General features: G+C 41.4%; 1 non-coding gene across 1 annotated transcript; it reads left to right on the forward strand.

Moving 5' to 3' along the window:
* Positions 1-5,877: 5,877 nt before the first annotated feature.
* Positions 5,878-5,951, forward strand: Trnas-cga (transfer RNA serine (anticodon CGA)). Its single transcript has one exon. It is a non-coding gene; the product is annotated as a tRNA-Ser (tRNA).
* The last annotated feature ends 11,725 nt before the right edge of the window (positions 5,952-17,676 follow it).

Consider the following 17,676-nt stretch of genomic DNA (forward strand, 5'->3'; position numbering starts at 1 on the left):
TTCTAATGATCTCGATACGATATTCTGTCTGGCATTTGTTCGAGAAAAGTAGCGAATATTCTACTCTTTTCCTGTACAGAGAACCTTCGATAAGTAGCGTTATAAATACGTTGACCGAATAGGAGGTTACCTTACATTTAAAAATCAGAAATATTAAGACTGAAGAATGAATAAGTAAAAAGGCCTAGTTGTAGCAAATGTAAGTATGAAGATTAGTCAAGAGTGAGAGTTATCAGATGATTGTGAAGTATTAATAACAGTAATTCATAGTAATTTCTCAGTACAAATATTATTACGAGACTCGTAACAATGTTTTTACTAATAAAGTAACAATAGTTTCCCACACCTAACTCGTAATACGAGTTAGGTATGGGAAACTATTAATGCATATACCTCCACTAATAGTGACTTTCGAGAAGATTCCTAAAAAAGGATTATTACTATATAGGCCTTCTTCCGAATGCACTAGAAAGGAACGGAACCGACAATAAAAGTTTCACACACATAAACTGCCGGACGACGTCATCATTGGAAACTCGCCCTTTTATACGTCGTAATGTACATATTGGCTTGTGGCTTTCACAGTAGGTGTTTGTTCACAATCCATAAAAGTCTGGAAATGAACAATCTGGCAGCGAATGTTCTCGAAACAACCGAGCCACACATATATAAGTGAAGCAAAGTCACTGCCTGGGAGTCAGTTCGAAAGCTACAATCGTCGCGATAACTTGGAAGTGATAAAAAGTGAACAATTGCGATTGTTGGCTATTACCACGGACTTCCGTCAGTGTTGTGCTTTTGATATTAGAAACACGCGGAGTGTGACCGTGTGTCTTTTAGTAAAAAGTGTATTACTGTTGAATTTTCTGTGGGAGTAAAATGTTTATTCGAGAATCATTGGCATCTAATTTACCTACGTCGTAACGATATAATGAAATGGATCGTTATGTAATAAGATAAAGAAAAGCAGAAACATCTGAAGATTCTGGTCACCATGCAGCCGCAAGAACACCATCAGATGTACAGGCAGAGACCAGCACTTGTCGAAACTACCACAACAAGGTTCGACTGATCCGGATATTGGCAGTTATTTGGATATATTAGCGCCAGGAAAGACTAGTGATGATATAAAGCACAAGCTTCTCACAGCTTCAAGGAAACCGACAAAGGTTATATCTTTCCTGCTTCCGAGCACAAGAGGGGACCGGTCGAACGCAGACAAGTGCAGGATAATCTCTTTGAACAGTATACATGGCTGGTGTTGTCACAAGTTAAAAAGGCATTTCTTTGAATTAACTGTTTAATTTTTATCAGTAATAAAAGAAATCCGTTATCGCCACGAAACTTGTGACTTAATCACTAACAAAAGTTTGCCAAACTTACTGGTAAAGATTTGACCTTGAGATCCACTCTCAGCTCAAGTACCACGTTGAAGTGTCAACAGATGCAAAATTATTTTTATCGACACGAGACAGCCGGCCGGGGTGGCCGAGCGGTTCTAGGCGCTACAGTCTGGAAACGCGTGACCGCTACGGTCGCAGGTTCGAATCCTGCCTCGGACAAGGATGTGTGTGATGTCCTTAGGTTAGTTAGGTTTAAGTGGTTCTAAGTTCTAGGGGACTGATGACCTCAGAAGTTATGTCCCATAGTGCTCAGAGCCATTTGAACCATTTTTACACGAGACAACAACGAACTTGAGGTCATAAATCAATTGTCAAGACAGAGAATGGAAAGCATTAGGGAAAACAGAGACCGTCTTCTACCAGCAATGAAAAAATCATATTCCATGGAAAGCAAACTATTCCTCTGTGGGGGCATAGAGATGATGGGAGTCTATTAGGAAATGAAAATAACTGTGAAACTGTAGTGAGTAACGAGAGAAACTTCATAGCTCTTTTGTGATTTAGAAATGACGCTGGAGACTTGCAACTAAAACATCATCTTGAGGACACTAAAGCGAACGCCACTTACATAAGTAAAACAATGTGTAATGGACCTATTTGATGCTGTGAAAGAGTGATGTTTTCGAAAATACTGGAGGAAATCGAAGATTCTCGTTATTACAGCATAATCTTCGATGAGACTACGGATATAGCGCACATCGCCCAACTGAGTTTAGCTGCAAGATATGTTGATGGTGACGGCAAATTACACGAAAGATTTTTGGGTTTCGTTGACATCCATAAAGACAATGATTGCAGTGGAAACAGCGACGATGAACCTGAAGAGAGTCAAGATGAAGAGCGTAGAGATACTGGTGAAGTATTAGGTACTAAGATTCTGAGGAGAATGGAAAGCCTTTCTCTGTCACTGGAGAACTGTGCGGGTGTAGACTGTGATGGTGGCTCAGTTAATGTGTTAGAATTGAAAAGAGCTGTGGCTACAATAAAAAACAAAGCTATCAATGCCGAAGTAGCACCGCGTCGAAGTCATCAGCTCAACCTCGCTATCTCTCGCAGTTGCGAAGTTGCATGTGTGTGAAACTCACTTGGTACTATTGAAGAAGTAGTATTGTTCCTTACAGCGTATAGCGAGCGGTTTGCTACATTGAAGTCACCTAAAACACTCCCTGCAGTCACATTGTCAAACGACATGGGTAGAGCGACAGTATGCTGTTACTCAATTCGCAGCTGATGTCGGAACAGTTTCCAAAGTTCTTACAGATACACAGTATTGGAGGTATACAAAAAGTCCTGCCAAAGCCAATATTCTCCTTCGAGCTCTCTCTAACAGCGAGTTTATTATCACTCTGTTTACACTTAGTGACATTATGAGCATAACATATCCAGTCAGCAAAATCTTACAAGACCCTAGCTTGGACGTCGCGACGGCAAAAGCAAAATTAGATTTGCCTATGAGAGCTAATGATGGTAGCCACTTTGTTCGTATTGCTGAAGAGGCGAAGGCAGTTATGGGAGAGTTAGACGTGGCGATGAGTGTTCCTCGTCTTACAGATAGAAAAAGACACGGGGAAAACTGCGATCATAATGATGATGCTATGACATATTGGAAAGGAACTGTTTTTATCCCAACAATAGACCATGTTACGACTGACATGAGAGAACGTTTTGCTGAAGAAAATATTTATCATTTAAAATTCAACATACTTTTGCCCTCACAACAAGTGAAACATGACGGTAATTATCTGGCACATAAACTGAATCAGTGTTTAACTGACCTATCGTTCTTTGAAGAAGAATTACTCTTTGTGACTAAAAAGAGACGAATGGGAGAGATTTTTCAATACAAGCAAACGAGCATAAACGCCCTTAATGATCGTTATTCTGTTATGCAAGCGTTGTCTGTTTGTCCTAGATCTGACTATCCTACTTTGCACACGCTGTACAAAATATTTGCTTTTTTTATTGAAAATGAAACTCCTCTAGCTGTATGTTAGTGCCTGCCATCCATGTGGAGCACGTATTGGCCTCACGGCGGACTTCTAGTACCCAATCCCACACAACTGATATCATCAAAGTGCTCGGGCCTGAAGATGACGTTGACGCAACGTCGAAACCAGTAGCCAAATAAATATGAAATCTTAAATACAGCTGGAGGAGTTTCATTTTCAATAAAAAAATTATACCATCTGATCTCCCACCATCATCCAATTTAAATATAGATGTACGAAGAGAAAATACTTGCTTGTCTACTTGCATCTTTTGCTACAGTAGAAAGAGGTTTCTCAACATTGCGACGTACAAAGACATAAAGACATGGCTGAGGTCGACAATGGAGGAGGATCGACTTATGGCTTAGCTCTGTTTAACACTCACCCTGACATTACCCCCCCCCCCCAATCCCCATTGTTGCCATTAGTAGCCAATATTATGGTTGTAAGGCAGACAATATGTGGGACGCCGAATGCTGTAAACATGTCGCGTCCCGCCACAGCCTCACTATACCAGAATGAAGTAATTGCGAACTGCGTAGCGCAATCGGGACGTTAACGACAATGGGTTAGTTATAAATTGCTGTCAACCTTTATATCGGAGATGAGAGGGAGAGAATCTCCTTGGTTTGAAGCAAATAGGTTTCCTGAAAATAGGTTACAGAATTGCAATAGGCAGAAAAGATTGGTTAGTTTCTATCAATTTTATTCTCACACATACTTATGTGAGGTGTTGGACCATAAACCCCTTAGTAAGATTCAGTCTATTTATTCGGACTTAGTACTTCAAAGCTAATTGCCGGTACATGTAAGAAACTAGTACAAAGCAATCACTTGTTCTTGGTTAGCACTGAAACCTAAGTAATTGAGGCAACGACTGACAGCCTCTGTTCAACACTATTCCAATGAAACTCTAAAAATCCTACTTGACCTGCAGTTCCTGAGTGTCCACCAGAGTCTATCATCGTCTTCTCGTAGTTGAAGCCTTTATAAGCTGTATCGGCTGCTATGGGCCTACTCGGCCCCGCTGGCGTCTCGCTGCGGAATCTCCAAACTGCCGGCACTAGCTCTGAATCTGCATCTGAATCTCTGCTTCTAGCTATTCCGCTGCCTGGCCTTTTATTTCGTTTCTCATGTACTTGGGTGAACACGAGTTAATTTGTTTCACACGACCCTTTCATTTCTAAGTGATCGGATTGCAGAAGAATACCTATGGTTCCACACGACACTCTCGTTTCTAATTGGTCGGGTTGCGCAAGAATGCCTTCGGTTCCACGCGACACTTTCGTTTCTAGCTGCACAAAACTTGATTTGGTTCCACACGAATCTTTTCTCCACGTGACTGACACTCTTTCTTGCTGTATTATTACCCTGGTGTTTGCGTCTTCCATTGCGCAAATTTGATTCATGCTGCTTCCTCTGGCAGGAAGTCAAACACTAAGGTATTTGATCAACAAGCCATACTTTGCAGCCTCCGCCGCTTATCTTGTCCCTACATCCTGATGGACTATTTCTTGACGTCGGCTGGCTGTTTGCCTATGGAGCCTGGACTCTTATTATGGTCACAAAAGCAAGAATAAAAATTAAAATTTTCTACGGTCACAACACCTCCCCCCCAAAATTACATTCATGTGCACATATCCAAAGTGCCATTAATACCTGTAAAATATAGTTACAAAAACATTTTAACGTCTATTGGTAATAATTATTCTACGGTCACAACAAACATCATTGTCCTTTTGCAAGCTAGTACTCAAGGGGTTCCTTGTGAGATTTGGACACCTGTTTGTGGGTGAATTCTCCGAATGAGGGAAAGCTGGTATGTCTAGGCCACCGCGTGGCTTCATCTTACATTCCTACATAGCGCCCAGGAAATATTAACAAAATTCGTCATTTTGAGCATTTTCTACGTGATTCAAATGGGGAATGTTACAACTGCTCTGCGTCCTCCTTATGATGGTCCTCCATTAAGAAGTCCTTCGGTAATACATTATTCTAAAAAATAGAGAAAAACTAATTTCCGCCCGAAAAGACCATGGAAAGCGCAACGGTTCCGAAGGGCCACAGTGTCGTCCTCAGCCCACCGGCGTCACTGGATGCGAATGTGGAGGAGCACGTGGTCAGCACACCGCTCTCCCTGCCGTATGTCAGTTTACGAGACCGGAACCGCTACTTCTCAATCAAGTAGCTCCTCAAAAGTTGGTAGAGCACTTACCCGCGAAAGGCAAAGGTCCCGAGTTCGATCCTCGGTCTGTGCACACAGTTTTAATTTGCCAGGAAGTTCCATATCAGCGTACACTCCGCTGCAGAGTGAAAATCTAATTATGGAAACATCCCCCAGGCTGAGGCTAAGCCATGTCTCCGCAATATCCTTTCTTTCAGGAGTGCTAGTACTGCAAGGTTCGCAGGAGAGCTTCTGTAAAGTTTGGAAGGTAGGATACGAGGTACTGGCAGAAGTAAAGCTGTGAGGACGGGGCGTGAGTCGTGCATGGGTAGCTCAGTTGGTAGAGCACTTGCACGCGAAAGGCAAAGGTCCCGAGTTCGAGTCTCGGTCTGTGCACACAGTTTTAATTTGCCAGGAAGTTTCATATCAGCGTACACTCCGCTGCAGAGTGAAAATCTCATTCAAGTAGCTCCTCAGTTTGCCTCACAAGGGCTGGGTGCACCCCGCTTGGCAACAGCGCTCGGCAGACCGGATGGTCACCCATCCAAATGCTAGCCATGCCCGACAATACTTAACTTCGGTGATCTGACGGGAACCTGTGTTACCACTGCGGCAAGGCCGTTGGCGGTATATTACTCTAATTGCATAGAATGATCGATTTAGTTTGATGACTTGTTAATTAAAGATTCGTCTGGTCTCAGATTATTATCAATGAGTTGGCAATTCTGTAGGCAACACGAATCTGTAGTTAGAATTATCTTATTAATTTTATTTGGCTTTTTTTCTTTGTATTGGGTGTGGTTAGTACAGCCGTTGTGGGCGCTCCCTGGGCATTGTATGCCCTCCGAAAGTCTCTGTAGTACGAATGTAACACTGGAGAGGCGCAGCCTGCTCTCGCTCCCAAATGAGGCCACTACGGCGCCGCTTACTCGCGGTTTACTGCAAGGTGCGGGCGGCTGCGGGATTGGCTGGTCTCGCAGTAATTGGGAGCGGCCCGCAAGCGGCAATTAGAGGGCCGGCGGCGGCGCGCCAAGTGCCAATATCCGGCCGCCACGCCACTTCCGCTGTCGCCTGGGGGCCGTCCAGCACGTTCCAGCGAGCCGGCCGGCTGGAGCAGTGGCGGGCGCCAGCCCTCTGGAATCAATTAACGCACTCAAACAAAACGGACATGCCTGGAAGAATCCAGTGCGGTAAGGAAATGTTTTTCTATCACTTGAATCTGTTCGGTAACGAGTTAATTAATGAAGTAGTGGCTGAGGTTTTGTAATCAAGATGAGAGGGAAAAGGGGGGGGGGGGTAGGGGTGGTGAACTGCGAACACGCCGCATTTAAATAGCAGTGCAGTCGCGCTGCATGCGACTTGGTTTTATATTCCACATTTCCCAACAACATAGTTCATAAACAAAACAAATTTTTAGTATTACTTACTTATTTTCGGCGCTCTGAAAATATAATATAATTTTTATCTGATTGGGAGCCGACAGCGGTGGCCGTGCGGTTCTAGGCGCTCCAGTCCGGAACCACGCGACTGCTACGGTCGCAGGTTCGAATCCTGCCTCGGGCATGGATGTGTGTGATGTCCTTAGGTTAGTTAGGTTTAAGTAGTTCTAAGAACTAGGGGACTGATGACCTCAGATGTTAAGTCCCATAGTGCTCAGAGCCATTTGAACAATCTGATTGGGAAAGGGAGGCGAAAATGACGAGAAGCCTAAAATGATCAATCATTGATTTCATGAGAATGCCTAGAGAGAGCATCACTTGAAAGATTTGGACTATAAGTGTGCTACAATATGAGCTAAAGATAACTACAATCATCTAACACACCATAATCTGTGATTGCACACGTGTTTTCGTAATATTTCAGTGTCTGGACCACGTGTGGCATGTTTGTCCAACACAGTTTCCATTTTCCCGTAAAGTATGAACTGTTTCTATAATTCATATTGTAATGTCCAAAGAGAATTTAATGAAGTGTTGTTCATATGTTTAGGTTATAAATAGACCCTTTGGGTGAGTTAACGAATTTGCTACGCGGATCACATGACGAACTTGTCATCTTACCCGTACAATTCGTTAATCATTTTATTGAGTTTCTCAATTTAATTTGTTGTGCTCAACATGCGTGACAAGTATAAGAGACCAATAGACAGCAGTGACCACGGAAATCGATAGGCCTAGCTGTGCAAGGGTAAAGAGCGAAGCGGCGGTGAATGAAACTTCGAAAAAGTACAATCCGGCAGAAGCTATATTGGGATGTTATACCAAGAATACACGGGAGAGGGAAGTATGTTTAATTGCAATACCTCAGTTTAAGTTGCAGGCGCCATAGGAACTAAATATCATGTTCAAATGTGTGTGAAATCTTATGGGACTTAGCTGCTAAGATCATCAGACCCTAAGCTTACACACTACTTAACCTAAATTATCCTAAGGACAAACGCACACACCCACGCCCGAGGGAGGACTCGAACCTCCACCGGGACCAGCCTCACAGTCCATGACTGTAGCGCCCTAGACGGCTCTGCTAATCCTGCGCGGCACTAAATATCATGACTTATAATTAATGTCTTACTTTTAAACAAATTTAATTTTATGTATCTTTCAGACTATGCCGACAAGCGCGCAGACGGTTTCGATATACATTCACAGACGAGCAGCTGCAAAACCTCAAGGATATGTTCAGGACTTGGACAGAAGAGCTTTCTGGTAACAAGGGAATAGGTTTCAAAAGTCGCGTCTGACCACTCTGAAACGCTTAAGGTTCCATACTGCTTCAACAAAGGAAAAAAAAGGTAAAGGACTTCATCCAGATCTTCAACGACAAATTCAATTTTTCCCTCAGAAACCCAGATTCTACGTCTGTAGCCAGACTGACTGTTGTTAACAAAACCACAGTTGAAACGTTAACCAATCTGTGCTCATGATTTTCGGCTGAGAAAAAGCATGAGCTTCATCAGATGTGTAATGCACTGGTTGCTCAACTGTTCCCACGAAACAATTTAGTGTCTTAAGCTGGAAAGGGTTATCGAATTATTACTATCTTCTTCTGAAAGGGGTGTGAACATCAGTGTAGCACGCAGTTACAATGATGTTGGTTATTACGTCATACCTTTATTCAGGTTTTCCAGGGTGCAGATGCAGCAGCAATTCATGAAAAATGCAACACCCTGTGCGATAGGTGTGTGTAATTGAATCTGGCTGGATGAACGCTGAAACCTTTATCCACTGGTTAGAACATTTCATTAAAAAATTGTGAAGTCTAGCAAGGAAAACCCACTTGTTTTGTTGATGAATTACCACACATGACAAGCTATGCTGAAACCCGTCAGTTTATGTCGAGAAAAACATATTATAAACAATCCTGTTGGAAGAACATCCGCAACTGAGCATTAGAGCAGAGGTTGAAAATACCTCTTCAGTTGTAAGTAACTTACAACTGAAACTGTATTTTCAAAATCATATTAGTTTATTGAGTTTACCCCGCGTACCAGACATCGTATGCAAACTCTGGACGCTGTTTTCTGGTTCAAATGGCTCTGAGCACAATGGGACTTAACATCTGTGGTCATCAGTCCCCTAGAACTTAGAACTACTTAAACCTAACTAACCTAAGGACATCACACACACCCATGCCCGAGGCAGGATTCGAACCTGCGACCGTAGCGGTCACGCGGTTCCAGACTGAAGCGCCTAGAACCGCACGGCCACACCGGTCGGCTGTTTTCTGGTACCCATTTAAAAATGCCTGCAGCCAGACTTGTGATGATTATTTTACGAGACATCCAGGGAAATTGTTAACTATTGAAGATGTTGGTGGGTTATTTCATGTTGCATAGACGAAGGTTGCTACCATTAGTAATGCCGTAAAAGTCTTTCAAGCACCTGGATTAATTCCACACAATTCCCAAGTAATCAGTGATTCTGATATTGAGTCATAGATGACAACAAGAGACTCTGTAATGCCTCAGTGATTAACTCGGATGAAATAGAGGTAGCTGGACCCTGTGATATCTCTGGAGGTAAGGCAAATGATACCAAAGCAGGCATAGCTGGACCGTCGCATGCTCCTGAAGTTAGCGCTAATGGAACTGTAACACCTAGACCGTCTTGTGTAGACCCATCGTACTTTTCCCTGCCTCGTTTACCTAATGCTGCTCCAAAAGAAAGCAAACAGAGGAAAAAGTTCCTTTCATTGTGCATCACAAGCATCGCTATCAAAAGAGCTTTAGAAAATGAAAGATGAAAGCGGAAGAGAAGAAAAAGAAGAAATCCAAAAGACAGGAGCTGAAAAACAAAATGTCAAAAGTGGTAGGGGGCACTAATGGTAGATGAAAAAAAATGTGAAAAGGAACTCTTTTTGGAAGATTCTTTAGATTCCTCTATATTAGTCAACTACACTGAAGACGACGACGACGATCATGATTTTGTTGGAGAAGAATTTTGTGATATATGTGGTAAATCAGACTTGGTATGCTTATTCTCGTTTTCCTAAATGGGCCCATGTTGCTAGTACCGGACTCCTGCCGAAGAAACGAAGTGCAGAACATATGTGTGAGACTTCTGTACTTAAAATAAAATGATGATTTATGTTTATCCAATTGTGTTTCCCCTCGCAAATTTACCCGCCTACTTACGTCATCTTACCCACAATTAGCGTATGGGAGGGGGGGGGGTTCAGAGTTTGACATCACTTAAAAAAAGTTAAGGAAATCGGTACGAATGTTACATTTAGAAAACCTGGGAAATGAGTAATTGGAAGGAAAACTATGATGGGTGATTTTAAAAAAAATCAGACACTTAAAAAAATTGAGAATCTTACTGTCATCATTTTACTCTCACCACGCCCTACCCCTACAAACTGTCGACATACGGACAAACGCAGACAATTTCACAGATTTTCGCATTCAGGTTGCCACGTAGTCGTGACTTATTTAGTTTCATAAGCAAAAAGAAGGTCATTCACAAACACATATATTGACCTAAATATTTTAGTACTTTTGCAACCTTATTTTGGAGACGTGAAAACACTCCCAGAAGAAAACAATGTAGACGTTTTAGATGGTTTCAATGTAAAAGGATTTGTTGTTAAAGCAGGAATTACCCTGCACATCAATCAGTTACATCTGCAGATGTGCAGGGGCGCTTCCATCTGAAACTCCAAACCGTCTTTAGAATAGCTGAAAACGTCTCAAAACACTTAGGGAACTTTTCTTACAATTCTGTCAAGGCTACAGTGACTATTTCAGGCCTAGTGTTCTTTAACGCTTAGGGAAATGGAACGTATTTTCGGCCAGAATTTGCCCCTTCTATAATAATATTTCCTTTTTAAATATGTCCCAGTCATATCAGGAATAAGTTGTTTCACACCTTCCCTTTTCTTACTGCGAGCAGAGTGCAGTCAAATCCACTTAAAATGCGAGCTCTGCAATCCATTCAGGATGTTCTATTTTTGACTCCTGCACTCCTTTTTCCTTCATAAATTCTACAATAGCGGGTTTTAAATAGAAAAATAGTTATAAGCGTGCCCCTTGAAGTACTTCGCAATTATATGTGCGGTTTCCATGTTCTTCGTTCAATTCCTTTTGAACTGCCGCAGCTGATAGTGGAATAATGTTGCATGGGGGCTTAATTAAATATTATGCAAATATTTTTAATTTTAGTAGCTGACTGTCCGGTTACGCAGTCTCGTAACCGGTTGGCCCCGACTAGTATTAGTACGCAATCTGACTGCGTAGAATAACAACAAAGAATGAAAGGAAATTTCCGTTACCACAATTAATTAAGTCCCCAGCAACTATAAAAGCTACGAAACAAAAACTACGGAACAACAAAGCACAAGTGTAACTGTTCTGTGTGTGGAAGTGTGATTCAACGTACACATCTGGCACGGTTCTTCCTCAATAAGACATGATATTGTAAATACCAGTTACACTGAATTAATTAAATAAAACTGAAATACTATAATTGCACATAGAAACCCGAATTACAGTCTAATACATGAACACAAGCCAGATGCTTTGTTGACTGAACCTTTGGCCAAGAGGCATTGTTAGTTAGGAAATTTAAAAAAAAATTAAAAAAAAATTTTTTTTACCTTCATTTATATTGACCAAAAATACACTCTGATCATTACAACATCTCCATTCGAACATCTGCTGTCCAGCCCATCAAAACAATTGCACACGACATAGCCTCAAAAAGTACAGCTATCAACATCCTATCAGCAAAGCACTAACCACCACAACTTCTGAACAAGCACTGCCAGCGGAGGCGGCGGAATAAAACTCTTTGGCGCAATCTCTGGAGTTGTGACTCAGTGTAGCCACCTTTCATATGCCCCTCCTCCACGGGCTAGAATTTGATGGTATTTTTGCCAGCCTTGGTGGTGAAAATTCCACCAAATTCGTCAAAAAAATACAGACAAATATAAAAGATAATATTAATAAGTAAATATCACACAACTAAATAAATTTTGGCTTTGCACTGACCCTTCAATAACCTAATATATAAAATACAGTAAGGAATACAAATGCTTGCATACATGTGATTTTACATAATAGTTTACACAAGTATCATTCAATCAATGGCAGCAGCAATGACGAATAGGTGTAGGTAAGAGTCTCTTAACATTTCATAAACAGTAAATACACAAAAAAATCAGTTTATACAAATATTCACATAAAATCCTTTCAATAGCTCAATAAACAAGTAGCACTCCTCAGAGTAGTTGACAGTTCCAGCAGTAGCACCCAGCAATGGTCAACAAGTATAAATAGCAGTCTCATAACATTTCATCAGCAGTAATTAAACAGCTCCAACAGTGGCACCCAGCAATGGCGAGCAGGCGCAGACACCAACAAGTGACATCATTTCAATAGAAGCAGTTCCATCAGTGACACCCAGCAATGTTGAACAGGTGCAGACACCATCAAGTGACATCATTTCATTAGAAGCAGTTATATCAGTGGCACCCAGCAATGTTGAACAGGTGCAGACAGCAACAAGTGACATCATTTCAGTAGAAGCAGTTCCATTAGTGACACCCAGTAATGTTGAAGGTGCAGACAGCAACAAGTAACATCTCATCACTGGTTGAGCATTTCCAACAGTGGCACCCAGCAATGTTGAGCAGGTGCAGACAGCAACAAGTAACATCATTTCAGTAGAAGCAGTTCCATTAGTGACACCCAGCAATGTTGAACAGGGGCAGACACCAACAGGTGACATTATGTCAGTAGAAGCAGTTCCATCAGTGGCACCCAGCAATGTTGAATTTCCAAGTGGCACCCATCAGTTTGAACAAGTGCAGGTAACAGTCCATAATATTCACTATCACTAATCAGACAGTTCATCAGAGTTTATCAGCAGAAATTAAACATCTCCTAGTGGCACCCATCATGTTGAACAAGTGCAGGTAACAGTCCATAATATTCACTATCACTAATTGGACAGTTCATCAGAGTTCATTAGCATAAATTAAACATTTGTAAGTGGCACCCATCAATGTAGAACAGGTGCCATTATGAACAACAGTTTGAATGCACAAACAATTGCTTTTACAAAATTATCGTCAATGCTCTTACACTAAACATAATAATAATAATAAACACACAAATGATATCAGATAATTGTCATATTAAATATTACAAACACACGAATATCAGTAAACCTATAATATTTATGGGTGTTAGTGAAAGCCACAACAAACAAGTAAAATAATATGTAGGAGATAGGTCGGTACCAATTATTTGGGATTAGGAAAGGAAAACACACTCACTCATCTTTCATCCACATTAAGTACTACTGTGTAATTGAATAGTGTTAACTGTGTAAATGCAATGCTGTCAAAGATTTGATGTTCGACATGTGTATCAAGTAGTAGTGGCAGCAGTGTATAACAGTCAATAATAGTTAGTCAACGTCATAGTCATCATGTTAAGACCAATGTTTGCCAATCCAAATCAAAATGTACGATTGCTGAACAACTGTCAGTGTGCCAAGATATGCAAATACTTCCTCTCTCCAAAGAAAAGTATATACTGCTTACTGATTTAATGGAGTGTGTGTGTAGACAATCTTCCTTCTACTTGAGTGTTCTAGTCTGCCATCTTCATCCTCCTTGTTCCATATAAACCAACAAAAAAAATATGCTCCTCACTTACTTTACCTATTATCAACCAACACTCCAATAATCATCAGCATCACATAAACTTAATACTTCAATAATACCTCTTACGTCGATACATATAAACCTTATCATCAATATCATTTAACTTACCTCTTGTCCACCAAAACTCCAATAACCATCAACTTCACACAATCTCAATACCTCAATAATGCCTCGTCAATACGTCGACACATATAAACCATATCGCCAATATCATTTCACTTCCATAACAACTCTTTCCTCTAGTCAGTCTCCTCGAACAAGTACAGATAAAATCCTAGTGCAAACTTCAATTCATCATCCCATACAATCCGAAGACACAATGTCCACATACAACCTCTGTGTAATCCATCTGACCCAAATCTACTACTCATTATGTATCATAAAATACATTTTGATTACCTTGTCCGTCATTAAATAAAAGAAATGCCTACATGACCTCTAACAGCCTTTAGTTTGAATAACTTTCAGTAAGTAAGTACGAGTACGGAGTGTGAATGATAGTAATAATTCACAGTGTGTACACCACTTTAAGAATCATGGCAAAACAGAAGCAAACATGTGGAGTATTTCTTGTGTCAAGTGTCACTTGCTATTTCAATTGATCACGAAGTATGCAGTGTAATAACTGTCAATGGTCTAAACCTAGTGTTGGTATATCATGTCGTTAGCTTTCTTCCTATTAGCATAAATTTATACAGCTTCCATAAAACCTCCAGCTCATGTGACTTCTATGAAGTTTCTTGTACTAATGTCGTTCGTCAAATTATAGCAGTTCATTTTCTTATCTTAAAAATATAAGGCACTGAGCGTAAGCAAAAGATGCAGTAGTGAGTAAATATACCAGTGGAGAACAGAATGTCAACAAGTGGATGCACCACAATTCCTACAACGAGGCTCTGCAGAGCGAACAATCTATAATTAATACCATAGTGGGACCTAAACTCCATGTTTGTACACCGTATATCAACATTTCTATATACCAAATTAAAGAGTAGTTATGACAACAAAACAGAAATGTGTAAATATGCAATCCTTACCCAAAGCAGCAAATATGTATCTTACATAATAAACAGGTCATTATCATCATATCAGCATAAGCAAATAAATGTTCACATGTAATCTTAATAAGTAAACATGAAGGCGTAAGCAGATAAATCACATACATAACCACAGTCAGCACAATTAATCAGGTAACAATTATAATTTAAATAAGTAAGCACAGCAGGCACATAATAAAAAAAATATGACATCAGTGAAAAAGCATAGCAGCCAAGCGATGCATAATATACACAAGTAACAACCCTGTTCATTACTCAATCATTGTCAATATCAGTTAACACGAAGTATGAATCACGTAATCGCGAGCAGCAAATTACGTCTAAAGTACGTACCTAAGTGGAAATATGTCACCTGAAAAATAAACTCAATTAATAGTTACCTTTTTAGTTTATTAGTTTCTTAAAAAAAAAAAGGTAACTATTAATTGAGTTTATTTTTCAGGTGACATATTTCCACTTAGGTACGTACTTTAGACGCTCATGGAGCAGCAAATTAAAAACGGAAAGATAAGCCAAGCAGGACTTGCCATTATGAAGAACGAGCTTTCAGCTTGGGCTATTGCCCACGCTAAACTAGAAGGTAGGGTAGAGGAACTCGAAAAGGAGAATAATAGATTAAGGAGTCAACCGACAAAGACGTGGGCGGCCGTGGCCGCGCAAGCGCCCACTAAGCGCCCACAAAACACGACAAAAGACACCATTGAAAGAATGACAAAGAGAACAGACACAGCAGTCTTCCTCAGGACACTGCCTGGGCAAGACACAAGTGTGAAAAAGATTCAAGAATTATTTACAAAAAGCATAGACCCTGTGAAAGACAAAATCAGAATCAAAAAAGTAAAACCGAGTAGAAACTCTGTTATCGTAGAAGTAGCCTCTGAGCAAGATAAAAATAAGTTGCTGAACAACCAAAAACTGAACTCGGTGGTCAAATGCGAACCACCGAGGAAAAGAAATCCTCTCGTCATACTATATGACGTTCCAACAATAATGACCAATGACGAACTCTTAAATACAATTAGAATGCAAAACTTTGACGAAATAGACGAAGAGGAATTCAAGAACTGTTTCAAATTAAAATTCAAGACTGGGCCAAGGGGTCGTGATGTTGTACATCACGTCGCCGAGGTATCAGCGCAGATGTGGAGAAAAATAATAACAATGGGCAGAATATATGTTGGCTTTCACGCCATAAACACAAGGGATTATGTCGTGGTACCTCGTTGCCACAACTGTGGTCACTTGGATCACGTCTTAAGGCTGTGCACCAGGTAGCCGGCATGCACCAGGTGTGGAGAGCACGGTCACAGCCGCAATGACTGCAAGGCGGCAGCAGTGTGCATACCATGTAAGAATCGCGGGAAGAAGTCTTGCGGAGCCACAGGCAGGAATTGCCCGACATACAAAATATTGGAGCAAAGGTTAATTTCTAGAACCGATTATGGCTGAGCCCGGCATACCGAACAGGATGCCAAAGCGAAAGTCCCCGAGCAAAAGGAGGAGGGACGCCATGAGGGCAAACAGATTCAAGGATTTCTTGAGGTCGCTCTCGGGCGTCACCAAAACTGAAATAATAGATAAAGCAATACAAACCGAATTTCCAACTATGGACGTTGGTACACAAACCGATCTCCCCCTCATGGCCGAAACTCTCTCCTCTGGAAGCCGGGGAACAAAGCCGAAATTACACCAGCAACGGCAAGGGCATCCTGTGGCTGTGGCAACGCTTAAAGACAATCATATCAACCACACAAATCAACAACCCATACAAGAAAATACAGTAACAAGCTCAAGTACGAGCCCCACTGTACAAAGTTCACCAATAATCAGACTGCCACCAGTTGATCCAGTCAGGGTGTACCACAACTTGGAGTACACCATGCAACTATCCAGATTGGAGCAGCCGGCTACCCTGACCACTGCCTTGAGACATGCGGTCCGCGTAGGACATGAAGATGGTAGAAAGATAACCTTCTCGGTTATGGAGGCTGTCGACAGAATCCAGCTAAAATCAGTGAATCTTCCCACCGACTTCGGAGCCTTGCGAGATCTGCTCAAGAAAGTTTTAGAAAGACGAGGTGAGAAATTTGACCTTGACGACATTTACAAACAATCAGTAATAGCACACGGACGGATTGCATTCGACTGGAGTAAGACTTGGCCACATGACCGAATACATACGTACTTCCCCTAATGACGAAAATAACTATTGGACAGCTTAACACTCACAACAGCAGACTCGTTATGCAAGAGCTCCGAAGGGAGGTGGAGGAGAGGAGACTAGATGTACTCTGTCTACAGGAGCCATACTCCCTGGCCGGAAAAATAGCTTTTGCTGCTGCGAGCTGGCAAATAGTCAGCAGAGGGGACGACCTGAAGGCAGCAATTATAATTGCAAATAGACTCTTGAGAGTCACCACGCTCTCACAACCCCTATAGGGATCATAACTCTCATAAATATGTACTTCCAGTACGGGGATAGTATAGAACACCACATAGACCATCTAGCGAGAGTTACCACGGCATTACAGGGAAGAAAGATCGTGATAACAGCTGATATCAATGCCAAATCCCCCCTGTGGTACAGTGGCACAAGAGACGCTAACGGCGAAAAAGTTGAAGAATTTATAATGGCATCACAACTTGTGGTTGCAAATAGGGCCGGCAATCCTCCTACCTACGCTGCAGGGGGAGGACAGGGCACAAATATTGATGTCACCCTTATAACTCCAAATATGGCAAACATCATCCAAAATTGGAAAGTCATAGAGAACGCCACCACAAGTGACCACAATCTAATATGTTTCACCTTGGGAGAAAGAGAGTGCCACTGGGCCACGGGGTGGGAGGTGCAACTGGATTACAGGAGAGCAAATTGGGAACGTCTAGCGAGG

Source organism: Schistocerca serialis, chromosome 1 (assembly GCF_023864345.2).
Source record: "Schistocerca serialis cubense isolate TAMUIC-IGC-003099 chromosome 1, iqSchSeri2.2, whole genome shotgun sequence".
NCBI classification, from domain to species: Eukaryota; Metazoa; Arthropoda; class Insecta; order Orthoptera; family Acrididae; genus Schistocerca; species Schistocerca serialis.